This window comes from Rhyacophila brunnea, unplaced genomic scaffold (assembly GCF_057557595.1).
Source record: "Rhyacophila brunnea isolate RB1 unplaced genomic scaffold, BYU_Rbru_1.0 scaffold_4, whole genome shotgun sequence".
Taxonomy (NCBI): domain Eukaryota; kingdom Metazoa; phylum Arthropoda; class Insecta; order Trichoptera; family Rhyacophilidae; genus Rhyacophila; species Rhyacophila brunnea.
In genome coordinates, this window is record NW_028233068.1 from 22190133 (window position 1) to 22216522 (window position 26390).

A 26390-nucleotide genomic window follows, 5' to 3' on the forward strand; every position below is an offset into this window, starting at 1 on the left:
ATTATATTAAATTAAAACAATAGATACTTATATAATGAATACAAAGTAACAATTTTCATATTTGACAATAAATAATACCTGCATTACCGATATTGTATGCATTTATTTGTATTTAAGCTGTATTTTTATTTTATTTTCTTAGTTCATGTTACCAAAAAATATCAACTGGACATTTTATCTCTATTAACGCTATTAGATTTTACAAGTGTCCAAAAATAATGGCTACAAAATGTAATACTGGTTTTTCAATAAAAATCAAATACGATAATATAAAAATAATAATGCATTTCCCAAATATAGAAGATATTAAATAACAAATTCGACCAACATCTTATTTTTTAAGTAGCCTAAATTAGTTTTTGTGTTACAGGCAAAATGCTCACCTGATTAATTGGGTGACAGGTGGACGAACCAGGTGGGTGACGCGTCCGGAAAAAGTGTAGATCTATCAGTCTGTTGTCATTACCTGGAACATAAGAAATACGACATTGATTTGAGGTCTATTAATCTTCATCTAATAAGCATTCGAAATGAAAGGGTAAAAATATATTAAGTTGCTTGTAAGAGGGTAATAAATGACTGAGTATTTTTCTCAAGAAAGCGGCAAATAAAGCAAAGATAAGATTGTAGCACAAAAGCGTGAAAATATTTACCGGCGTTAGTAATCACATTTTACATACAAAATCGATAAGTAGCAATTTATTTTCTATATTTATAAAAAATGTATTAAAGCTCAAAGCTCAAAGAAAGCTGTAAGTCAGGCTAAAAGGTTTTAGCTTATGAGTTTTGGAAATTGATATATGAACAGCCAAGTTTATGAGCAGACGTATGCTTTCATTTCAAGAGCTTCATATGGTAAAGAATATTGTATATTATCTGATACCACCCAAGAGTATGACGGCCATGCTCTCCATGGACATGGCTAAAACATTGTATATGTGGCATTGCTTAAATTATTGTCAAAACTGAATTCTATCTTTCATCATATTTAATTAATTTTTTGGTCTTGCCATCCTGCTTCAGTATTTTTCCACAGTGTTAATAATATCTTTCTGGTCTGTCTTTAGGTTAATTCCGCTGGGATGCCTACCTAGCAAAGATTGGTAGTGTAATGTTTCTCGAAGTTGTCTCAATATGACCCGTCTACCTAGTCTTAGTAACGTATAATCTACCTATCGTTTGCTGTTTATTTTTGTTGTATAGCTTGTGGTGTATTGTGATTCGTTATTTTTTAGAGTAGTTTCAAAGATTTTATGTATTATTTTTCTTTCAAAGACTTTTCTTTCAATGTCTTTACGTGCAATATGTGCCAACTGACTTTAATATATCAATAAATTGACTATAAAATAGGTTAGGGCCATATTCATTTAGCGAGAAATCAATCAATTGATAAATAAACTTATAGCGCTCAAATTATATAACAAAATATAGAATACCGCGAACAAAGTATATTTTAATGCTTTACATAAGTATGATTTGCTAGAACTCGTAGCTCATAGGATAGCAAAAGCGTAGGTAGAAGAAGATTCTATTAGCTACACAATCTTTGTAAGTAGTTCAACGTTCAAGGCGTTGGGGTCTGATATGACTGGTCCAGGAGAGGAGTTGTTAAGGTTCGATAAAAGACAAAACCAAAAGAGAAGATTTATATTAGTAAGTTATAATTATTTTGACCACATCTTTCAGACAAAATATTTATGTCCGGAAGGATTCAATCTTGCATTTATCGAATTCCGACCAATGTGCTTTATAAATTTAGAGATGTGCATCATAGGTAAATTACCAATAATTATTCGTCCAAAGTGTTATATCAAGTTCTATTAATACTAGTAAACATCTCGCTGATTTGGAATCAAGGTATTTTAACCTAACCCAACCTAATTCCTAGATAGTACTAAGATTTTTCTAAAAATTGGAGAGCAACACAAAATATGTTTGGCAATGGTGATGGCGTTGTACGGCTAAGTTCCAAATTCTAATCAGTATATTTTTGAGGTATTTCGTATTATGCATGTTCAATCAAAATTGCCACGTCATTAAATATTGTTTATTTTTCATTTAATAAAGAAATGGTTTATTTAATATTAATATGCATATAATAATTGTGTACGGAATCATGATAACAATTAAATCAATATTAAATTTAGTTTTATATACCAATAATTTATAAATACGTATTGTTCCTACGCCAATTTACATACAATGTTAGTCAACAACTGACACGTTAGTCAGTTTTGTTTTCGTTGTATTAAAGTTCACTCTTAGAATAATATTTATTTAAATTTCACTATGTTATCTAAACATAATAAAATAAGCGTAGTTTAATTAGTATATATAATTATAGTTTGCTTACTGCTCGGAATAATCGTCAAATGAATTTAATTATGATATGTACGTTTAATACTTACATATATTCATAAACTAATATATGATCGTAATCTTATGTAAAATAATGCCGCTTCAAATAGTGTATTGAATTAATTAAGGATATAATATAATTTAGTACCATTTAAAACCAAAACGTAAATATTATATTATGTGACTGAAGCAGTGCAGTACATATACAAAACGTTGTATTTTGTATTATTTGTATATCGTATATGGTAATGTAATCAAATTTCGAAGCTATAAGCTATATGACCGTTAAAATGCCCCAATTTAACAGTGCTTTGGAGAAAAACTTAAAAAAATATAAAAAGTGCGAATTGATCTAATTCAGTATGACAATAACTTTTAATATCTCGTTTCCTATAAAAATAGATCGGTTAGAAACTCGTGTTAAAATAATTCCGTATATATATATAGGTATCATATTGTTATATATATAAAAAGATCAGAAGTGTGAGAACAGTTTTTTTACGTATGTGAGATTAAAGAATAATGAATCTATTATATTATTATTATATTAATATTACCTAAACTACTATATTCAAATCAAAAATACAAAATATTCATAGTGATGAAAAAATATGTATTAGTCATTACTATAGAATTTTTTATTTACGTTTATTTTATTATTAATTATGTATTAAAATTTTCAATCTCAGAATATCATTTCATTGTGGACATTACAAATTATAAGTTTAAGACGTTCGCAACATGACATTTAGCAACAACGAAATATTATCAAAACAATATTAGCTACATAATAAAGGAGATAGATCAGTATTAAGTTATTCTACAGTATAAAACAAGGCCATAAACCAGCTTCTGTATATAATGACGATGCTATGTAGAGAGCATCCAGAAATCATACAAAGTCTGGTGGAGAATGGTGTTTATTAAGTACAGTACGGCATACGTACGGCTATAGTTGTTATATAATATATTGAAGGTATATACCTATATATTCAAGAGTTAAAGTTAACTGACTGCCAAGATACTCGTAGTAAGCCAGTTCCAACTGACGAGTGTTCTTCAGAATGTATAAGCAAGGTAGTGTGTTATGGATGGTATCATCCACCTTCTCGAAAACGGTGCATAAAATTCTATAAGTAGGTAAGATGTGCTATTTTTTAACAAATTAAATTAAGTACAAAATATTTCTAAATAAATTGAAGCTCACTTTTGAAGTTTAGGCATAATCATTTAGACATTTGCTTGATGTCAGTATGTATTCTATAATATGAAATGTGTAATAAATACTTTAGTGTAAGTATTATAGACGATTAAAACTAATATAATATAAGAGATCAATTATTTATTTGTTTCAAACGGTAAACTAGAGAATAAATAATGTGTTTTTCTCTTGTATAGCTAAATTTAAAAAAAAAACACTAAATAATATTGTGTGTGGTAAGTTCATAGTATTATTTCATTGTAATTTTATGTTATCTGGTCAGATTTATTCGCACAGAAATTACAGTGAATTATATAAAAAACCAACTCATATTGTTTAAAAGCCACTGAACCTTTATCATCTTCGCAAGAGAAGAGCAATTTATCATACGAATTTACATATTAACATGAACAATTATAATGCCTAGAATACGTTTGATGCCTAAGAAAATGGCTTCAGGGGTGACTTGGCAAAATCGATAACATTATGTGCGGAACCATAATATATTATTATCATATTTCGAGACTCACCCAATATAACACGTGAACATTTTACTAATAATTCATATACTTTAAAATTACCAAAGCTAGCGGAAAACTCTCATTATTGAAGCCATATACTTAATTTATTATTCTAAGAGTTATTTTAATATGTTGTTTTAGATAATATTAACCATACTGATAAATTCTGATTTACCACGAAGAAAAAAATAAATATGTTACTCATTATTTATAGTTAATTACTGTTTACAATAACTTATGAAGTTTTAATTATTTCAGTTAAAGAAATAACATAATGTTTTTTTTAAATATTGTTTTTTATTGATAGTGTTTTAAATAAATTTATTCAATTATTCGGTTATAATACTAGCAGCATGAATATAAATCGTTATTAGGGTAAAACGCAAAGATGTCGGCAATATGTAAAAATAATTATAATTAATAAATGTAATTACAAACCCTATGCATAGTCGATTGTTTAAAATAGCAATAGATTAAATGACGACGTCACTGTTCTTAATGAAAAGTTTTACAATGTTTTTATTTTAAATTGTTTTGGGTAAATATTAAAAATAATTTTGAATTGAATATTGAAAATAAGAAAAAATGCCCAATATAAATTAAACAATTTACTCGTTGCTTTATTAGCAATTTATTTGTAAAATCGTAGATAGAGTGTAACTACAATTTAGACAATACCTACTACTTGAATTGAACGTATTATAACTCTACTTTAGTTCACAATATGGCAAACTTGTTTCAATAATTTAAATAATATATACATAGGTTTTTAATAATGCTAATCTTTTGTGTTTGAGTAAATAATCGGAACTCAATTCTATTTTTAAGTAAATGACGACCAATACCTACTATATTTTATTGATTACTGGTAATATAACGTTTTCATTTTTGACATCGTTCAATTGTTATGTGTATATCATCGGTCAAAAATCGATTACATTATGCATAAGTTAACATATATTATAATACGGGCTAAATATTTCACAATCGTTAATTAACCTAATGTTTTAACATTAGGTTAATTAATTCAATAGAATTATTTCACTTAAAATAGGAATCTGTAGATTAAATAAAGCAATCCTAATAATCTGACTCGATATAAACGTACCTGACTATTGTATGCCAAAATGTCGTTACGATCTTTTAACTTAGGAAACAAACTAAACAATTCGTTAAAATGTTAGTTTCAATTTTGTATAATCATAAATAATTGTATTATATTCTTATTGAACATAATATGTTTGATATTTAATATCAACATTAATAATATATTATTGCATAATATATAAAATTCAAAATTACAACATTATAAAATTACAGTATTATAAAATGTTTCTGTATTAGGTATATTATAATAATAAATTGTTACTAAGCACCAAAAACGTATTAATTTTAGTTAAACGTACACTATAATATTGTATTTCTTAATATAACACTTTCATACAAAAGATTATAATCATTTAGTATAGTATTTAATAAACGTCAAACTGATTTTATTAATTGTAATACTATCCATATCCACCCAGTTTATAAGATATGAAAATATCCTCACTGTAACACGTGCTACATGCTGTGAATATATCAGTGTGTTATATGAAAGATATCATTGCTGAACTTATTCTGAAAAATTTCGAAAAGTAGTGAGCATAGAATTATTATTTTTGGAGTAAATATAATAATATTTTATTATAAAATCATTTAAATGCAATAGTATTTAAAAAATATAGATAAAGGTATTATAGCTTTGATTTTTTGATATATTATTTACACAATGCTTTAGGGTCCAAATATCTAAGATACGTTTGATATTCCCGAGTATGATTAACTGATTAGGTCAAGCTTTTAATTTTTTTTGATGGTTTTGCTTTACCTTATCAGATCGTAGTATCTTATAAAGAAATTAGAATAACCGTATACAGAGCTTCGACAATAGATACTTGCGGTGGATAAGTTGTGTGATTTTATGAGTAACGAGAAAATAAGAAAGTGTACTGTGCAGTTTAAGGTTCAAATACATAATGGTGCACATCGCGTACTGTCACATGCTGTCGCGGTGACAAATTTAGTCTATGGTTTCGTCATTCTGCAGAATATTTTGAACGATCACTATCTCTATAAATTCAATGATAGAAAGTGCCAACTCTAATGTATTAGTATTTTGAATTTTTATTCCTAAGCCATGCTAATTTCAATTAATTTTAACAGTTTCTACGTATGTATACGTGAAAATTACTTGCGATATTTGCATATGGAGATAATATTTTGAACATAATCCAGCCTGCCGACCATATATTATAATATACAATATTTTTATAGAAAATACATAGTGCCAATCACTAAAATAAATAAAAAAACACACGATTTTGACATGAGTCGAAAGTGTGTAGGCATGTGGAAAATGATAAACGTTCATTGAGTTATGCTGGTGTCGATGCAACGCGGTACGCGTTTGGTGATTTCGGTAGATTTTGCTAACTGAAAATGTTCGTTTAAAGTTTCAAAATATGTTACGGGATGGGAGCATTACATTTTATTATTAACTTTTTAAATACCAAGAAAAACGACATTAAGTAGTCCCTGTAGTGGCAGATTACTGTGACAGCACATAACGTTACCATAATATATTCGAACCTTTATCGTTATATTGAAAGTGAAGTAGCGACATTGAAGCTGGCTCGGCCACATTCCATGGATACTGTAACCTGGCCTACTTTTTCTTCAATCCAATTAAATTCTTGTATCTTGGAAGTGCTCTGGATACCATCCGTAGCGTTTATAATATGATGGTTTAAAATAGGAAAATAACAACCATCGTAAAACATCCTGGTTCAAGAGGTCACCCCAATAAAGCTTATAAAATGTACCTTTTCGCTTGATATTTAAAAAATACCAAAATAAAAATTTGTTATAAGTACTCGTATTAGCACGAAAAGCTGTGATTTAAAAACATCTTGAAAAGAAAATGTATTCAGTAAAGAAATTTTGTTATTTTACGCTGGTTCAATTTTCATGTCAGATGAAGTCGTGCGAATATCGATATAAAAGAAATCACAGACCTTTCCGTGTTTACTGAAGTGTTCATAAATTCACTAAAAACGTTGAGAGTACGTGATTTTTAACGGCCAGTGTAAATGGTAAGTAAATAGAAATTTCGTAGTACCTAAAAATAATACTTTTAAAATCTGTAAAATTAAAAATAATGGAGAAGATGTACCAACTATCATAAAACATACAGGTAGGTACTTTTCTTGTGATAACTGGTAGAAATTGTATAATATCACGATGTCATGAAAGAATTTTTACACAGTATTCTTTACAAATATTACTAACCAATGCCACTGATCATTAAAGTACAGTACTAACTCCTACTAAAATTATTACATTAAAGCTTATGTACCTATTATAATCAAATTACATATTATTTTAGTGGATACGTAGTGCGTCGTTGCAGAAGTGATCTGGTTTTAATCTCGAAAGAAATATTATATTATTTAACGAGATGTAATGTTATATAAGACATCTTTGAGATAAAAAGATACATATTATATCCTCTACGCACAGTCCAATCTCTCTTAATGTTTTACGAATTATTTATATAAAGACGATCGTTATGTTGCTGTTTTAATTACATGGCTGTCGGTGGTCCACAATGTGGGAAATCAACTGGAAATTTATATTGGCTTTAACATATTACGCATACCACAAATCATCCCAGAGACTTGAATCGAATCCATCAGCTAATCAAAACATCCTCTGGCGGTTTTTAGGTTTAGGTTTATTTGGTCATGGTGTTTGCATAGTATATTGGAGAGGGTATTATTTTGATTTGAGAGTATTTACATTTATTATTAATCTAAAACATTCTCAAGTTGATGATGTATTCAATTTTGAGAAAATCTCTTATAGGTATTTACAATGAAGTGTTTTTATTTCGGATACACGTTTTAAAATTTTTCTGTAATGCGATGTAATTTTAGGTGTCAATTTCATAATAACCGTTGAATAAAATATTCATTCAAAAATTTGATTAAAGTTTTAGAAGGAGGAATAATAATATATGGAAAGAATTATTGTATAATAAGAATGTATATTCAAAACATAGTTGTTAAATTATTGATTCGTTCTTTCACCAGACGGCCCTCGATTCCCAACAAAGGTGTTGGCCATCACTTACGAGCAAAATACGTATGTGTGTATTTTCATATGTGCTTTTCGAACACCAGAGGGCCCCAAAATTCCCAACAAGGATGTTTTCCATCACATATCAATGAAATAACGAAAATGAAAATGATTGAGTTTTGATACACTATTATGATCAGAATATGGTGTGTAAAACTCCCAACTCCGCTCCCGTTATGTATATGCAGCCACGTTATACGCGGCCGGCTAACATAACCCTTACGTGTGCCAGATCAAAGGATTTAAGCCCTCATTTTGTTCCGAGCAGAGCCGCACGGGACTGGTGATGCAACCTTGCACCGAAGTGCGAATGCGTGATGTTAATTTATTTGGCAACTATCAGAGTGACTTTAATTTGAAGAGTCGCAAGAGGAGCCGAGAGTGTCCCGCTCCCCGTACGCTCTGGCGAATTTAGTAAAGGCCGCAAAATTTGCCTCGGTTGCCACCATGTCCGCGTGTCCTATTAGGCCCGAATGGGGTCGGACCCGGGCAAAAAACTCCGCTCGTTCGGGGTCCATAAGTGGACAGTACCACAGGACGTGTCCTGCGTCCTGCTGGTCGTGTCCACATGAGCAACCCAACCCATGTCTTGCCAAACCAAATCCCTGCAGTTTGGCCGCAAAGTTTCCATGGCCAGTCATGAATTGACTAGTCCAGTAGGTCGGCACCAGTCTCTTTATCATGTATCTCACCAAGACATCTGGAAAGTATAGAAAAGTCTGGCAGCCCTTAGGGGAAGCCACCCATCTCGCCTGCCATGCCGCATATGCAGTCGTGTAGACCAGCTCAGATATAGTCTTTCTGTAGTTCACGCCCTCCACTCTCGATGGCGGTGTCAGAGGGATACCGGCGAGAGTTGTATTGATCCTCCTCATAAGGAGAGTGATTGATCCTCTAATTTGAACGTGCAAGTCGAGGGGAAAGACCCCCGCAAGGACCGCTAGGGCGTCCGTAGATGTGGTCCTATAGGCCTTAGTAAGGCCAATCAGAGCAGGCCTCTGTCCGCTAAGCAGAGCCCTCTTCACAATTGTCAGCGAGGCTTTGGTGTGCCACACGCTGGAGGCATAGCCTGCGATGCCCATGAATATAGCCTAGTAGGCGATTCTCAGGGCACGAGGCTTTAGGCCCCAATTGTTGCCCGCCAGGCGAGCAACCTTCTGATAGGCTGAGTTGGCCTTAGCCACAATTACTTTGGCATGCTTCAAAAAGGTCTGCTTCTCGTCCAGAACGAGGGAATGGGACAACTGGCCTCCGGACAATTGGACGCCGCACTGTCGTAGACACGTGTAGACGAGGTATTTTAATCAGTTTCTATCTATTACTTAGTAGTTTGGATTCATTTTACTCTTAACATAATGTATTCTTTATCGCGGATTGAGAATTACCATGCCTAAGGCTTTATATAAAATAAAAAACTCTTTTTTCGTTGGAATTTAAACATATGCAAGATTAAATCATTGTTTACGTCTGCAAATTTACATTCTTACCAACTTTTAAATCATAATATAATCATTGAAGTATAAATAATAATATTGAATATTTTTTTTTAAAGTACCTATAAGTACCTAACGTCTATTTATTTTCGAATTCCGTGGCGTCCAGTTGTCCGGTGCCAAATCGTCCTAGACCCCCAGAACGACCCCCAAGTAGGTCACCTATCGAAAAAACCTTATAGCAGAGTCGCCAAAACGCACTGCGGGTGATCGCATATTTATGTTTATCCTTGAGCTGCCTTTGAGGAAGATAGCTTCCGTTTTTCCAGGTGCAAATGCAAGCTTATTAAGCTTACCCTAGTTTAGGATTCTCGATAATGCGTCCTTAGAGCTACGCGCTCGAATGTTGGAAGGCTCGACGAGCCAACTAGTAAAAGAAGGTCGTCAGCGTACGCGACGAGCGCGCAGTCCGGTGGTAGAGGTAACGTCAAAACATCGTCAAAAAGTATATTCCATAGCAAGGGGCCAAGCACGGAACCCTGCGGACACCCCATGGTGGTCTTTCTGTAAATTAATTCAGTGCTAGAGTCGTATATAACTTCCCTTTTATTAAAATAGCTTTGCACTAGGGCAAAGAGGTCCCCGGAAATCTGTCGGAGCCGAAACTTAAACAGAATTAATGGACACCATGCGGTGTCGAAGGCACCGGCTATGTCGAAAAAGATGCCTGCCACAATGACTCCTTCTGAGTCCTCAACAAATTTCTGTGCAAATCTGATGGCGTCCTCAGTAGACTTGCCGGGTCTGAAGCCAAATTGCCTATCAGAGATATGGTAGATTCTATCAAGGTGGTCCTCCAGCCTTCTGCTGATTAACCGTTCCAATATGTTACCCAGCACTGGCAGAAGAGTGATTGGACGGTACGATTTTGCGTCATGCGGTGGTCGTGTGCTCATCTTAGGTATAATACTAAGGAAACCCTTCTTCCAACAGTCCGGGAAGATGCCCCTGCTCATGCAGTCAGCATAAATCCCGACTATATCATGAGGCGCTCGAAGCCACGCCCTTCTGGCAATCATATTGCTGATCCCATCAGGTCTGGGGGCTTTGCCCGCCCTGAGGCCATCAAAAATTAATCCCCCCTCCAACTGGATAAGCTCAGGAGAATGCTGAGTTTCCAACGGCAAGATTGCAGATAGTCTTAGTTGACAGGTTCTGTCATCCTCATGTGCCGTAGGTATGTCCTGTGGAATTAGAGCTTCCAGCAGTATGGATGCAGACTCTGCGCTGTCCATCGCAAAGGTGCCAACGGGGCGCCGCATAGCCGCCATGACTTTACCAGGCCTTGAGCCCAGCTTTATCACGCAGAAAAGCGGTCCCTACGGATCATATCCCCCCATTTCAGAGACAAAATCCCGTCAGTGCTTTTTCTTGGCTTTATTTAACTCTTTTTTGAATTTTGCCCTTGCGGATTTATAAACAATCTCTGTAGGTTCGTCATTTATGGGTAAGTCGTTCTGAGATCTTCTAGCTCTTTGCAATTTTCTTTGGGCAAGTCTCATGGTCCTTCTCAAAGACGTCAATTTTGGTATCCACCATGGCGCAAGGTTGGGTGGCCTCAGAGAGGTTCTACCCAACGTGGACTACGCAGTTTGAGTAATGAACGCAGTCAAGTCATTGGCTCTTTGGTGGAGATTGTCAACCGACATGGCAGAGACCAGTCCACCAATTTTGACGTCAAAAGCATTCCAATTGACACCGCTCATCCGAAAACACCTGGGAAGCAGTATGCTCTCGGTTTGGCTCAATGGGGCCGCATCTCCCGCAACTCTGAACAAAAATGTGATCAGACGGTGATCGCTAGCCACCGCGTCCATGTGGAACTGCCAGTCCACGGCGCGTCTGGCAATGCCACTGGATGTCAGAGTGACATCAATATGTGACTCACCATTTCTGGTGGAGGAAGTGGCCGGCCCGTCAGGGTCATTTAGCACTGTCAAATCAAAGGCGGCCAAGAGCTTTTCGAGTAGTTCAGGACTGTCCTTGTTAAGTCTGGGCCCAGAGCAAGGACTGGACGTTAACGTCCGCCCCAACAATCATTTGTTTGCCTCTGCAAGCATATAAGATTTTCTCCAGTTATTTTGTGCAATACAGGGTAGAAGAACTGTACTGAAAATACGCAGATATAACTACAATGGAGAGCCCCCTGTTATTAGCAATCTCCGCCACAGCAAAGAGCTCATTGAACAGATGCGAGAGATGCAACACAGTCAGTGCGGTGTCAATTACAAATATGCAAGCTAGAGATTTCGGGGTAGCTTGTATGATACGGCCACCGCTTAGGCCCTGATTGGGACCAAAGGCGTATGGCTCTTGTATCATAATTATTTCCCTATTCTGATCCCGAGCAACCTCAAATAGCTCGGCAGATGTAGTTCGACCTCTGCCCACGTTGATCTGAGTGAAGGAGATCATTGCGGACAGTAATCAGTGCGGCTTCTTTCCTCCTCAATAGCGTGTAGGCGCGCGGGACAGTTGGGATCGGTGGCCAAGTGGCCGTTCGGCTTCTTGTAGCGCGTGCACGCAGGGCACTTGCCCGGTTTGTCAGCGGTGGGGCAGTCTGCTCTGTCATGCCCTTCTCTAGTGCAGTGGCCGCACGTTGTAACCTTAGCGTTGCAACCCTTCGTCATGTGTCCGTATAAGTGGCACTTTGCACACTTGACAACTCCGCAAAAGTCATGCACAGGGAACGAATTCCACCCCATGAAAAGTCTGCCATAAGCATAAGCAGCGCCTCTCGAGCCTTTCCCGGGATCGACATTATCATATGATAACGTTCGGTCTTCGGTCCCGCCTTGTGGCTCAGTTTAGTTCCAGCGTAACCCTCAGATGCAAGGCTAGACGCCTCCTGGGTATTGTTTATGATTGCCTCCTTGAGCTGCTCTTCTGTCGTCTCAATACGTATATTAAAAGTTATGACGCGGGGAAGCTTTCTGCCCGCGACTTGGGCCTTTAAGCCAGCCTCAGTCAGCCCAGGGGCAGCCATGAGCCGCTTAGCCTCGTCATCACTTTTGGGATGCACGATGATCCCGCCTCCCCGGATCTTACGTACCCCAGTGATGTGCACTCCCAAAGTTTCAGGCACTATAGTTTTCATGACCGCTTCCTTTGTGGCAGTCGATTCTTGACCCTCCTTGGTCGGAAAAAACATCACCCCCGGCCTGGCGACAGTTTTTGGAGGAACTGGTGGCCATTTGAAGGCTCTAGTTGGTTGAGCCTCTCTACGGGTTACGTCACTCCAAAGAGCCCTGGGAGGAGCATTAGAAGGAGCCTGGATGATGGCTCTCGTTAAGGAGGCACGATCCTTCACAATTGCCTTGTGCGCCTCCAGCTCTATCGTCATGGCCCACGTTTCAGTGATTGCCATCTCAAGCTCCTCGGCTACTGCGTTCATGGTTGCTCTGGCAATACGACTGTCCTTTTCGAGGGCGGCAAGCGCTCTCTTGATGGCAATCGTCGCCTTGGATGCACTCTCCTGATACTCAGAGAGAATACTCAAAGCCACGGGACTGATCTCCTCGTAGGATGCTGAGGCTGAACCAGCCCTTGACTTAACGCCCTTGCCCTTTGAAGTGGAAGCGCTCTGCTTGTCTTTCTCTTTTTCTTTATCAGGCCTTTTATCCTTGACCTTCGGGGCCTGCTTGGGTTCACCAATACCCTCAGCCACGTCCAACTTCCGCTTCCTAGTGGACATTCCTTCCACTTGCATGGGGTCCCCTTTGTGGTAGACCATGGCGCTAGGTAACACTCGTCACACGTTACTCACTCAAACACAATTTATCGCACAATAAATATTATTGTTACAATAATTAGGTAAACGGGAGCAATAAAATTATTCAAAAACATTCACAAAACATTGGCAAGGAAAAAGTCACAATTCCCGTGAAAGTCCAAGGGGAAAACAAACAAAAGTTTCACAAATCGTATTACAAGGGCAGGCAAAGGTATTAATGAAGAAACGGGATCAAAAACTTGTGAATAGCAGGGTCAAAATTAAAGATAACAAAAGCGAAATAATAGCGATGCAAAAACACGTCCGCATGGCTCGACAGTTCAGTCTCTTCTGACTATTATGATCAACATATATTTTTATATAATGAAACATAATGCTAAATGTTGTAGACTAGCATCCGCCGGTAGCTTAATGACTATCGTATTTGATCGGTAGCCAAAAAAAGTGTGTTCAAATACCGTTTGGTTTTTCAAAATTTTATTTTCTAATAATAAATCTATTTCAGTGTTGCTTATATTAAAATTAGTCGAAGTAAATTAGATTAAATTTAAATTTAATAAATCTACTGCCTTTTCGAAAAATCTCTCACAAATGACACAAACGATATAAGAAAATTTTAAATATTTGAAAATGTAGGTGATAATAATGTCTTTTGACGATTTTCGATCCTAATAAGATCATAATATGGGCCGCCTCCACAGAGTGGTTTGTATTAACACATTTTGTTTTTACGAGAAATGGATGTCGGCTATTTGCTCAACCTATTAGGTCCATAGATACTCTAACTCATATACAGATTGAAATGCTTGCCAGACCCATGATTCAAACCTGGGACCTATATTATACATACATTTAATAATTTGGAATTCTAATCGTTAGATTGATTTTAAATTTTGATGTAAAATTATGTTTATAAAACAAAATACACTTTACTATACTCGAAATCAAAATATCGAATAAATATTATGTAGATTTTTATAAATATTTTCCATTTTTATCGATGTAAACAGTATTAGATTTCCTTCACTTTTATATCAACTTGATGATATTATTTTGAAACATGAAACTTCAGAGAAAAAATAAATGTCGTGTCAAATATTTTTAATACAACATAACTTGTTCACACGTTCTAGGAAAAATTTTGAAGCAGAAAGTTGCCTGGGGGAATGAAAAATTGTCTTGACTCCCGTGTTTTATATACCTATATATATTATCGTCAAAGCAGCATTATTTATAAAGATATATGATTAAAAACCATTAAACCATAATTAAGCATGGCCATTAAAATAATATATATATATTTTTTTTGGTTAAAATCCTGCATATTAAAATGTAAATATATTTTTTTCATCTTGTTTGATCCACACAAGAGTCAAAAAATGATTTTTGTGATTTTTTTTTCGTAAATGGGCATTTTCGCCAAAGTTTGTACATGTTTGAAATTTGGGTAATATTATTTTTTCACTCAAATTAACCATTTTTATATAGCTAGCAGATTCCTTGTTCTATTGCTGAATTGGTGATAGCAATTTTTCAGCAAAATATTGATTAATACAATATTTATATCATTTTTATTATGAAATTGGGCATAATAAGTTTCCGTTCCGTGACTACGAAACTTAGCTTTTAAAACATGAATGAAACACTTTTTATCACTTAAAAGAGCTCTATTAGATTAAAAAAACCATACACTTCAAAATAAAACTACAAATAGTCAAAAAATATTATTGAATTTTAATTCTTGGGCACATTTCGTTCCCCTCCGTTACCCTATGTCTATAATGGCAGAGCATTTTTCCTTTAGTATTTGAAAAAACCAATCAATGTTCGTTCTGCTATTTTTTTAAAGACAATAATCACTTTTACTAAATTTTATTGGAAAAATAAATAAGTTTCGTTATTTAATAATCAAATGAAAAATAGTTAACGTTCAACTTTTTTGGGGACATTTTCGGAATGGAACGAAATGGTAACGGAGTGTAATTTGTAAAGCTTAAGTTACATGTTACCATAAAAACAAATTTTTGTTTTATGAAATTTATTTGAATTTTTTGATAGACAGATAAATATTCAACGTGCGTCAAAATAACAAAACAAATCAAACTTAATCACTAAAATAGACATATTTTATAATAAATTTCACAATACTTGTAAAATAAGGTAGGTAATAATTTTGACACACTATACATTACCATAACTTTATTTGGCATTTATATTATTTGTAACTCAGATAAAAAATATTTTTAAGCAAATTAACAATATATGAAAAAAAAAATCAGCAAGGGATTCAGACGCGAGTTCCTAGCGCGGCACGGAGTATATAACTTTTACGAAAATAATTATAGTCAAACTCGGTTATTACGATCTCTGACATAGCGAGATCTCGGATGTAATAACGAAACATTTGTTGACAATTGGTTTATGATTTTCGCCATACATTTAATTCTTTCACTGTTATAACGAGCAACTTATCGGATATACCGAGCTAAAATACTGTTAATGTGTCGACCGTTTTAAAACATTTCGACCCTAAGCAATAAAATCCGATTGGACAGGATGCCGCCGGGGTCGGATTACGTTTATGACACTAGTAAAGTGTCTAAGTACCTACCTTATTGGTGTTTCACCGACAATAATAAAAAAGTATCCACGCATATGGTTGAAAAATCCAAGGTTTGTGAAGTCCGTAGGTACCTACCAGCGTTAATTACAATAAACAACTTCTTTTGTAGTTTATGAATGCCATGCTCGTTTCGGGGATTTTTACGATGGTTTCCAAATTTTTTATTTTCGGCTTTTTGTGTAATGTGACATGCTCATTTAAAAATACCTATTCTCTGATATAACGAGTAACGCTTATAACAAGCAAATTCAGTCGGTCCCATCTTCCTCGTAATAACCAAGTTCGACTTTATGTTGTCTTGAAATTTAATTGTATTCATCAACATAAAATGTAGCTATACAGGTTGATTGTAATCAAGACGTACTTTTCTGACATTTCGTGAATACCTACAGTTCTAGGTATTAAATCTAATCGAGTACACATTTCTGTTAAACGTGACAAAAAAATACTTTTTCATACATTTTTATAAATTTCTATGCCTAAAATGTATGGAGAAGTTTTAAAATTTTGGTGGCGTATAACAGAAAGAGTATGACAGAGCCAGTGCCTGTCTCGCAATTATTTCAGTCTGGTGTTTTTTCTTTTCCTTCTGTTGTTTTTTTTTATCTCCATACTTTTATGTGCGCTATTTTTGCGTATTCAGACATATCACATACTTTTTTAATCTTTATTATATTATTATATTATAGTCAGGTTATTTTTTATATTTTTTAATGAAAATATTTTTGTTTTTCATACGAACAGACAAAATAATTTTTTTTATAATCTATGAAGAACTAAACACACACTGTAAACCCAACTTTATGCATGCCATTTCGTTACTTTTACATTCCACATATACGTTACCACCAATATAGTTTCGGAGTGGAAGTAACGGATTCTGTTTCAGAAGTGTTTGAAGCCAAAATTTAGCTTAGTTTTATTGTTAAACCTGCGATATGTTTTATTATATCTGTAGTATGAAAGATAAGCTCCATATGTGTAGTATGTGAAATAGAAATATGTGTTTTCTTACCTTATAAATCGTGGTAACAGTAGTGGAACTTCTTAAATGACCAACCCAGAAAGCAACCTGTTCCGATAGCGATACCGACACACACCAACAATTTAAAGTGTACATGGCGATCAGTGTTATACAAAAATGTTGCTACATTAAAAAAAAACATATTTATAGTGAAAATTTTTCGCCTTCATGCTAAAATCGTGGTAACGGAATGTGGAGTTCCACTTTTTCAAATATCCTGGGACACACTTTAAACGTGATTTTTTTTCAATATTGGTACAAATTTACGAAAAAACTATATATTTTCCAAAAATATATAATGTAAGCTGTTGAAAACACTACGAATTTAATTTTACACACTCAAAATTAATGACGAAATCAGACTTTGTTTATTTGAATTTATGGGTGGGACATGGTAAAAACGCACTACCTTTCGATCTAAATAATCAATTAAAAATATATACAGGTCAGATAGTTGTATTTAACTGATTGAATAGAGTAAATTAATAAATTTGCATGTTAAAAGTACATAACTTTCCAACATTTTATAATATAATAACTATGAAAAAATCAATCAAAGTCATGGGACATGCCAAAAACGCAATGTACAAACTTTGGCGAAAATGCCCAAATAAGTTTTGTGTAGTAACTAAATAACATGAGTGCTAACTATTATTATATTGTTTCCTTTTTCATTCTCATTCTCATAATTTGTGGCATTGCTAGCAAATCTTTTATCAAATACTTTCTATGTCAAAAATCTCCGGATGAAAAGGCATATGTTCTGAAAATAAAAAGGATTTCAAGTTATACACATTTAATTTTTTTTTTATAAAAATCGATGTTTTTTTAAAATAAATATAAAAAATATTAAAACTATGAATTAGCAAAAATATAAACCGTAAAAAAATTAAAACTAAATTTTAATAATAAATATAACCATAAAAATAATGTAATAATAACGTAACCTAATATGCCACAAATACGTAACAAATTCACATTTTTTTTACAATTGTAAGTTTATCTTTGACTTAAAAAAATCTTTTTAATGTTTTCAGATACATATTAATTGATGAATACAGTTCAAATTGTAAATTATCAAAAAAAAAATCTCAAATTGCAAGCTTCGTATTTTCCCGCTAGGTTATTTGTTGGCATAAGGATCCCCATTAAACCGATTTACTTTTATAAGAGTATTGATGTCTAAGTTTCCGTAAACTAATCAATATAAAATATTATTTCCGGCTGCGATAAGCTGCTCGGAAAGCAATCCGCTTATGTAGTGATGACTTTCCGGTTCCACCCCTTCCGTTATCTCTCTTTCCCTGTACAGTTTTCTTTTGCTTTTCCGAGTTTCCGCCGGATATCGAATACAAGCTTCTATTCTGAAGCTTTTGCGATACTGGCGAAAGCCTCAGGTTTAACTCAAAATGGCTTCTTAGGCTCTTGCCTGATAGCGTCTTCGATTGTTTCAGCGAAATCAGCTAATGACAATAAACAAGACATTTAGATCAGATGTTGAGAAAGAAAGATCAAAAAATCACCGCGTGAAATATCAAAGAATAGACTTTTATCCGATACATTCATTAACTGTATTTAAAATTCAAAAAATATTATAAAACTTATTTACAAATTAAACCAAATAATAACTACAATAAACAAATAATTGAAAAGATAACATAATTAATAACATTATGAGACAAAATGTTTGTGTTGTGAAAATAATCATGGTTTCGAATATTTTACAACGTTTTTATTAGCTCGTATTCTTATTTGTCCGGTGGTTGTTTATCCAATACAAATCTTGCAATCAATTTTTAACTAAGTTCCCGACTAGCTAGATATTTTAAACTTTTAGAATATATCAGAACACGATGCCAATGTATTCTTTTAATACTTTTAGCCATCTTTAAGCAGAATTGAATTCATTTTCAGTTAATTCTGTTTTGGTTTATTGGTTGCTAAGGCGGTGGTCAGAGCAACTAAATTATTAATATATACGTGCGTTACTATGGAAATCAAAATGACATTTCAGTATTCTATATTTGTTTGTTTTTTATTTATTTCATATCAAGTACAAGTTTGAGCATATTGAGCATAATAATTCAACAGAAAATTTAAAAACGTTGTATATAAAAAGTTCTTTTTATCTTGTAACTATTTTTACTTTAAGTGACTGTTTTAACCTATTTCAAACATTAGATGTAATATGTTTCAGATGCAAATAAAAAAACAAATAACAACAAAATATCTTCAACAGCATTTGTTGTGCGAAAGGAAACAGCAGTATTACAAAGAATAAGATAAAAGTTCCGGTATTGCGCTATTGATAGAAGTACCAAAATGTTGGTTTTATTCTAAAAAAAATGCGAACATAATATAATTCTGTTTCAATACAGACCGATTTTTATGCGTAGGTTTTTAAATAGAATATATCAAGTCTTAAAATTAATACAAAAATATTTGTTGACATTCAAATAATATTGAGAATAAAAAATATACAATAAAGAAAATTAGGTAGGTAAATAAGAGTTTTTAATTATTTATAATTAATAATTAATACTTACATCTAATATTAATTTTAATTATTGTTTATTATAAGTGTGTAGTAAGCTATGTGTACGACTCTATGTCAGGTTTGAACATTTGAATACTTGGTAATATTGCACATTACAATTAAATATTTCATCATAATATACGTACACATTTAACATAACCAGCATACCTACATTTGAATTTTTATTAACGTTTATATTATATACAAATAGTATTCAACGTTATTCAAACAAAATGACTAAACGCGAAAATTGAATAGGATTTTTTAATATTAATTTACAACTGCCCGTCAAACCTACGGTTATAAATGTCAAAGCATTTTTTGAAAGATTATCTTTGGAATACGGCTGGTATTATCGTATTTGATGGTGGGTACCAAATTGATATCAAATGAATTGAGAATAAAATAATACCACTAAAAATGGAGCTCAAGATTATTATTATCTCAAAGTTTTGTCAGTTAAACCATTTATACAAAGATGTTATAAAGAAAGTAATAACACGAGATTATCACATCAGCAGGTTTATTTCAATATACTAAAATCATGTAATCATGCAAATCGTGAATATACTAGAGCTGTCATTTATTGAAACGTAATGCCGCGTTCTTACATGGCGATTTTTGATATTCAACATCAATTGAATGTTGAAGAAGAAATGAAAATGATTATTCCTACAAATCGATATAACTTCAATCAATAGTTGTAATCAAGATGGTGTCAAGTGAATTTATTAGTGCCTGCATTCCAGTAATTTTTGATATTTTAAGTAACGAACTAAAGATAATATTGTTTAAAAACTATAAAAACTATTATAAACCAAAACAATGTCAAACCATTTAACATACCGATGAAAGTTGTTATCAAATTGATTACTTATTTTTTACTTGTGCAGGCAACCAGTTGACTCCACTGTTAAACGACTAAAAGTAGAAAAGACCTCAATTTCATTGAATCCAACTTGCAAGTTGATCAACTTTTTTGGAATGTAGTTCCCACTCATCAATTAACATTATTTAACTGCCATATTGTTGAACGACAAAAATCGTCACGTAAGAACGTGACATTAGCGATAGCGCGACTTCGCGCGACCTCGCCTGAAGCATGCATGAGTTCAAACACAGGGTTACGCATGGGTGCCAACTCAAAATTTTACCTTTTAGATAACCGCATACAGAACATATCCGAAAAACAATGGGGCTATCGGAAATATGACAAAACGGCGAAGATATAGGGTATTATGAGTAAAGCAGTTGGAATAGATCTACTGAAATAGGTCATGTGACTTTGTGTGCCATATTGTTTGTATTTCTTATGTATTTGACAGGTGGTTGTCTACCATATATTATATTATGTATATATTATTAAAAGTAAACAATTGATCAAACAGTTAAAAATGCTATTTATATAAAATACATTAATTTATCACAAAACAATAAACCATTACAAAGATAAGCTAGTATTTAATATAACTTGAACAAATATATTATATATCTAAATATAATCATATATTGTGAGTATATTACGTCATTGAAATTTTTATTAGGCACTAATAGAAACATGAACGCTTATTTTTATTTTTTAAACTAGCACAAATGAGTATATCTTCCAAATTATCTTTCTTTGTGTACCAAATGAATCATGAAATAGATCCTAGCCCAAAAAAGGTTTGAAACCTTTGATGAGACATGTATAATATCATAAAATAAGCCTGTTACTTTAATTTTATAAATCTTTGAAAGACGGCGAATAAAGGATGTATAAATTGTACCAAAAATATGATACATATCGCTATATTTTATTGTTCAATTATTTGTTTTTTTAAAAGTATATCTTATTTTGTAAGAACAATATAAAGTTCATTTATACTCGTACATAATAAACAGAGGATTAAAAATATCATTATTAACAAGCAACATAATGCAAAAACAAAAATGAAATCAATAAAGAAGTTTTAGGAAGGATTTTTTAAAAATAGTTAATTTTAAAACGTATTAGTACTTTTAATTACCTACTTATTGTATATAATATAAGTACTATAATTTATATGTTTTAAATATATGATTTTTTCTCTAATACATTATTACGTAATTGAATCATTTTTCTAATTCATAATTAAGAAGGTACATAGTTACTTTCTAATTTACATTTAAACATATTTTATATGAACATCATGAATATTATTTTAAATCTAATTTGAAGTATTCTAATGCATAAATAATATTAAAATGACTGATACCCACTTATTTATTTGGAACGTAAATTGAATATAATAGCGTGAAAAACAAACAAAATTTACGTTACTTTTTATGCTTGTATTACGAGTATTACGAGATTAAATTTATTAATATATTATTATATACTTTGTAATGTACGATTAATATTTATTTGTTATCAAGATTGTCATGACCATGAGACACTCTGTCGATCGTCGTATAAGCCGTTTACTCACGTTTAAAAAAAAGCTTTGATAAAATTTATATAAGATGGTCCCATAATGATGAGAAAATTTGACGAATCAAGTGAACTGAATAATGTAGATAGGTATCGTAAGATCTACAAAATTACATCGAATGGAAAATAAAATGAATTATCGTTTTCTCGAAAAAAAGCTTTTAATAACATCAATGCAGGATCCGATTCGTCGGTATTTTATTATCGAATATAAAATTCATTCATAATTAGAAATAAATTGTCAATTTCATGCGTTTGATAAAATCAAGAGTTTAAAGATAAAATCCGACTCAACAATAATTATTGTAAATTGACTTTTGTCGTCAAAAAAAAAAAATCAGAATTTTGTAAGGACGTACTAAATATTGCAAGGAAATAACTTTGTTGTTTTAAAATAATCATTTTATATTTGAAGAATTTTATAAATTGATTTGAGCAATATTTTGTGGTTGACATGATGAATACTAGGAACGTACGTATTTAGTCACACATATCTATACCGTTACCTAGTTAGCAATGTTAATAGTATCGTTGACTGGTAATTAATAGTTTTTTTTTCATTTAGCAGTTATGTTTACCAATAATTAATCTTATTCATATAACATTTTAAGAAATCGGTAGAATGTCTAGGAAAACCATCATCACGCGGATGAAAATCATCATTGTCCCATATTCAGATGACTGTTAAGCCGTAATAATTCTGTCAAAGCTTTTTGAGATGGGTTATTAAATAATTTGTCAACATCACGGAGTATACAGCTAGCTATAAATTGAAAGGAGACAAATATAATCCTTTAGAAAATACAGTCCTTCTAATATAACACCGAGCCATTATTAAAACTGTTATTATTTTCTCGCGAAGCCAATATTTCTTTTCTTTTGAAACATTTTTATTCAAAGTCATATACAATAATGTGAGGTAATTTAACAAAAATAATATAAATATGCATACATATATGTAACAATATGTATATACGTCTTCATATTAATTGATTATCATTAAATATATCTTTCATTTCTGCGTAGGTACATACATTATATAATATAATTAAGCTCTATAAAATACATATATTCAAAGATTATACAAGTTATGAACTTAAAAAATATACATTTATACAATGATTAATGATAATTTTTACTTCTGAATATAACAGCCGAAGAAGAATGACTCTCTATATTTTGGTAAACTAAATTAGCCTCCGTGAGTCTCGAAGAATGGATAAGGCAAACAGAACATTTACCCTTCGTGCCAGTCTCGAGTACGATACCTCATGCAAAACCCTCAACAGAGTTTAAACAAAAGTACGGTGTACTCAAGACAGTTTGGTGAAATGGGGGATCTCTGATGATGCAACTTGAATGTGGTGAGTTACAAAACATTTTACACTTATTACAACGTTTTTCTTAGCTCGTATTTTTATTTGTCCGGTGGTTGTCTGTCCAGTACAAATCTTGCAATCAATTTTTAACTAACTTTCCGACTAGCTAGACATTTGAAACTTAGAATATATCAGAACACGATGCCAATGCATTTTTTTAATACTTTTAGCCATCTTTAAGTAGAATTTAATTCATTTTCAGTTAATTCTGTTTTGTATGAAAAGTTATTTCGTTACCATTATTGGTTGCTTGGGGTCTGGAGTCCTAGCAACTAAATTATTAATATATACGTGCATTACTATGGAAATCAATATGACATGTCAAGATGACATTTCAGTATTATTTCTATCAAGAACAAATTTTTTTGATCGTTTAACCTAGTCAAGTCAAGTTTATATGATTCAACAGAAAATTAAAAAAACGTTGTATATAAAAAGTTATTTTTATCTTGTAATTATTTTTAAGTAAGACACGTCCACTGAAACGTAACGTCACCGAGATCATACAAACTGAAGAAAATGGGGTTGCTTTTATTTGTCCACTTCTGGGGTGAAATCATGTAGCAGTTGATGATTCCAACACAAATACTTTGATAAAGTAGATAAAATGTAGATTAAGATTAAGATTAATGTCACAGCTTAATGTTAAACTACTTCTTAGAATAAATTCTTGTCTAACAGAGATATTTTTTTAATATCATAATGGTTTTATTTTTGTACGTATTATATTACGTCTCGTACACCTTGCAGTAAATTAATAGATAATATTACTCAAAGAGATGCGATATTTATTTGTTACTACTACAGTATAAATTTTGGATATGATACTTAGTTAGACGAATGTCAATGTAAATTAAATATTTAATTGTCTATTTAAACGTCCGAGAATTTAAATTGTTAAATAGCGGATACATTTATTTATTATTTCCGCACTTGCCAATAAAAATACAACTAATTTATGTTTAGTTGTCATTAAACGTGACGAATATAAGTAATTATTCGGTGATACCGATCATAACTTAACGATGTTAATAATAATTATTAATTGATCGTAAATTATAATACTATGTACACTGTACAGTTGTAACGACTAATAAAAAGTTTTTTATTATTTTCATAAAAAATATATTATATTATGTGTAAATCATTTATTCCAATTGAATGATGACAGCTGAATGTTGTAAAAGAAAATTAATACCGGAAATCGTGGATTATTGCTTTTAGATATGGCGTTTCAATAAAAGGCAGTGGCTACGTGATATCTTCAATGCGAACGTGAGAAAATAGTTGCAATACAAAGATTACCGAAGATTTCCATTGAAATAGAGATGATTGAGTTTCAACAAGAAAACGAATACAGAAAAAAGTGGGTACCTACACTAAACGTATTTTACTACTTTATTTTAGAGAAAAATTACGATTTCATAATTCTCTTGTTTATTTAAAACAAGAATGACGATATTTAAAAAAAATATACCCGCTTATAAACAAGTAAACCATGTATATTTTATGATGATTATATAAATAAATACAAAATATCACATTTGAATTTATTGAAATCCGTAGATAATCAAATTAATAAGTCTAATTCAATTTTACATTATTTGAGGGGTCTGGGGTCCTAGCAACTAAATTATTAATATATACGTGCGTTACTATGGAAATCAATATGACATGTCAAGTACAATTTTTTTTTATCGTTTAAGCTAGTCAAGTCAAGTTTATATAGTTCAACAGAAAATTTTAAAACGTTGTATATAAAAAGCTCTTTTTATCTTGTATTTATTTAGCCATTATTACTGTTGATGATTACCATGAAAAAATATTGAATTTTTTTATGTTTATTAGTAGGTACTTTTAATGTTTTAAAGGTACACGGCAGACAAAAATATTCATATTAATCGTAAGTATTAAATTCATAAACAAGCCTCAGTGAGCGTCGTTGAGTGAGGATATATTTAGTGAGATGAATCGGATTTAAATTCGTCTTTTAATTTACTCAATGAATCTAAGATAGGTAATAATTATTGAAGATAGATCAACAAAACGACTATGAGCAAAACCGAGTACCTATTTTAGTTAGTTTAAAATAGTATTGATTAAAATTAACAACAAAACTATTTAAACATATATTTAACTACTAATAGCAATCTTTAATTACTTTGAATAATTTTGTTATTCTATATTTGTTGATAAATATGATTTACTTAAGTATTCTAATTTGTTTAAAATATAACATAAAATAAATGTCTTTGTTAAGACATATAAATATATACAGCTATCAATGATGCAGTAACAATCTCATTAAACCTGTATTGATACTAAATGGATTTCCTGATGACAAGATTCTTTTATAAAAAAATATAAAGGGCATTTTATACGCTTCACTGACAGTTTTGCTTTGCAGACTTCCTCCATATAAACTCTTATTTTTCCATTGTCTGCCAAGTAGGGAAGCCGATATGAGAAAGAGTATTTTCTAAAATAAGTTTTGAAATATCGAGTCACGGTAGACACGAAGAGTAATTTTTCAATTATTTGCTTGTCTTATAATATATGTCATATAATTAAATTGCAATTTTATATAATATTTTAAAAAGATTTTGTGTACCTATATTAATAATTCAATTAACCTATGTTGAAATACAAAAAAAAATACGTCATATAAAAAGTTTTCATAAACAAAATTATTTCTGTGTGTAAATAGTTTTGTTTTTAAATATTTAAAAACAATATTTATAGATACACTTTCTGAGAATCTCAAAAATGTTTATATTTAAAATGAAATCTACAAATAAGTTGCGAAACATAATATAAGATAACACAAATTAATTCTGTGAATCAAAGATAAGAAGTATGTAAATTAAAATGAATTCAAGCTCTATACTATT

General features: G+C 31.9%; 1 long non-coding RNA gene across 1 annotated transcript in view; it reads right to left on the reverse strand.

The window, feature by feature from the left end:
• Positions 1 to 383: 383 nt before the first annotated feature.
• Positions 384 to 26390, reverse strand: part of LOC147067096 (uncharacterized) — a 300820-nt gene continuing 274813 nt past the window's right edge. Inside the window, exon 5 of the long non-coding RNA XR_015071485.1 lies at positions 384 to 466. This is a non-coding gene — a long non-coding RNA (uncharacterized LOC147067096). The remainder of the gene's footprint in view (positions 467 to 26390) is intronic.